Below are 2544 nucleotides of genomic sequence, written 5' to 3' on the forward strand. Positions count from 1 at the left end.
ACAGGATGGCCCTTCAGCATTCCTGCTTCGCAGAAAAAATTGCCAGACATTCTGCAGGATACAGAAAAAAGTTAGGGACAAACTGCCAAGATAGGTGAAATAGTCTCTCAAATTTCCTGATTCATGGAAAAATCTGCTGGATACTATGGGCCTGTAGGCTGAAGATGGATGTCCCAATGGTACAGAAGAAGAAGAACTGGGTGACTGTCCAGGCAGCAAGATGTCTCTGTCAATTCTAGAGTTTTGGAAGTTGTTTACAACACACTTCTTGCTTACTTAGGTAATATTATATCCTTCTGGAGTCTTTGATAGAGTTGAAGACAGATAATTATAGTTTTCTTTAGTTTTAATAAAGCTAAATTAGATATGAAACATTCCAGATACAAATAAACTAAATATTGTAAGTATAATTCTTGCTTAGGAACGTTTTGTATGCAATTTTACTATGTTAAAGTTAAAACTGTACTTTAATTTAGACAGAAATGGGGAGATGATGAGGGATGTCCTTCTGTATATGTATTGCTGTTATTGGTTGATTAATAAAGCTGTTTTGGCCAATGGCTTAGCAGAGTAAAGCCAGGTAGGAAATAAAGAACAGAGACATATAGAGAGAGTAGGTAGATTCAAAGAGATGCCATTTAGCTGCTGAAGGAGAAGGACCTGAAACCTTTATGGTGAGCCAAAGTTTTATGGCAATGCAAATATTAATAGAAATGGGTTAATTCAAGATGTAAAAGCTAGCTAGAAATATTCCTGAGTCCTTGGTCAAACAGTGCTGTAATTAACATAGTTTCTGTGTGATTATTGGGCTATGAGAGGCTGAAAAAATAAGAGCAGGCTCTGCTTACACCTAGAAACAACCTAGATGTCCCTCATCCAAAGAGTGGATGAAGAAAATGTGGTGCAATTACACAATGGAGTACTACACAGTGTTAAAAAATGACATCTTGAAATTTGCATACCAATGCATAGATCTAGGAAAAAACATATTGAATGACATAACCCAGACCAAAAAAGAAAAATATAATACGCACTTACTCAAAAGTGGCTTCTAGACTTAAAACAAAGAAAAAGACCAACCTACAGTCCACAACCCCAGACAATCTAGACAACAAAAAGGACCCTAAGAAAGACATACATGGATCTACATAGGAAGGAAAAAAAGACAAGTTCTCCTGAGTAAATTGGGTATGTGGGAGTCACGTGAGAGAGTAGAAGGGGAGAAAAAGAGGTAGGAGTGGACAAAAATGTATAGCTCAGTAAAAACAATAATAGTTAAATAAATAAAAATTATGCAAAAACCCCATAGCCTCTTCTTTATTAAAGCCAACCACTGTTCTCTTTTCAAATTTTCCCTATAGTAATTCTGGTTATATTAAGTGTTATTGCACCAGCTATTGTTACTACAGGAAAAGCTATTTGTTTTTATGCAAAGCATACTCTCTTTTTTTCTATAAAACAAGGGGTTTTATTGCCCCAAAGAAATTCTTGATGGCAATATTTTTCATACTTCATCTAAAATCAGCAGAGTTCCACAAAGACCAAAGGATGACGCACTACTTCAAATGAGCAAAACAAAATAGTACAAAAATACATTTAACAGAACAGAGGAGAACTTTTTTAAAAAATACATACATTCTGTTGAAATACTGATATGCAAAGAAATAACTTTTGGCCCTTGTCCAAACTTTAAATTCCCAATTAATTATAATCTGAAGTACTGACTTTATTAACTTTTGATTTCAGGACTGATTATATAAAGTATCAAATATAAGCAGCAGTGTAGCAAGAAAATAATTGGCAGAAAGAATTATTCAACCAGTACTAACAGTTAAACCCTCCAAAGACTTTCTATGCACAACAAACGAGGAAAGAGTACAAGAATTTCAATCCTAAATGGCTACTGTTATAGTTCTTTCTTCTTCAGTATGAGCGGACCCACGTTATCGCCTGTCAATTCATTATGCTTATTATGGGACCCATCGCAGGCAGGAAACGTCTTGGAACGCCAACACCTACAGTATGCTGCTTTAGTAAGACTCAGATCTTCAATGTTTATTTCATTCACTACTTTAGGATTTTCTTTTTGTATTTTAAGATTAATCAAGCTATCCTTCTGTTGTTTCTTCTTCGGGAAGAATGGACGCACGGCAAGGTAGCCAAGAAGTGCAAGTCCACCAAGGAAGGGCAGCAGACGGAGCCATTCTGAAACTGTGAGGCGGGGAAGGCCGTAATGCTGTCAGGGACAGGCGGCTGCTTGAGGTAGGCAGGCAGCTGCACCTTCACAATGAGGGCCATGCTGTCCAGGATCATCCTGCCGCCGGCGTCCGCTGCCCGGCTGCTTCCCCAAAAGTGTACTCTTTCCATTGATTTTAATGTAGTTGAGAAGAAGCAACAGTGAAGAGCTTAATACGCCAAATGATCTTGTGTGAATCATCACTGTTGGGCAAGAATTTAGTAATAGATGTCTTTTCTTCATAAAGAAATGGCCATATTATGGACAATGTGAAATGAGAAGAGTCCATTCTTTGTTTAGATGAACAG

General features: G+C 37.2%; 1 pseudogene; it reads right to left on the minus strand.

The window, feature by feature from the left end:
- Positions 1-1619: 1619 nt before the first annotated feature.
- LOC126512102 (CDGSH iron-sulfur domain-containing protein 2-like) lies at positions 1620-2313 on the minus strand (annotated as a pseudogene).
- Positions 2314-2544: the final 231 nt, after the last annotated feature.

This window comes from Alexandromys fortis, unplaced genomic scaffold (genome assembly GCF_014885135.2).
Source record: "Alexandromys fortis isolate MF-2015 unplaced genomic scaffold, M_Fortis_MF-2015_v1.1 scaffold_95, whole genome shotgun sequence".
NCBI lineage: Eukaryota > Metazoa > Chordata > Mammalia > Rodentia > Cricetidae > Alexandromys > Alexandromys fortis.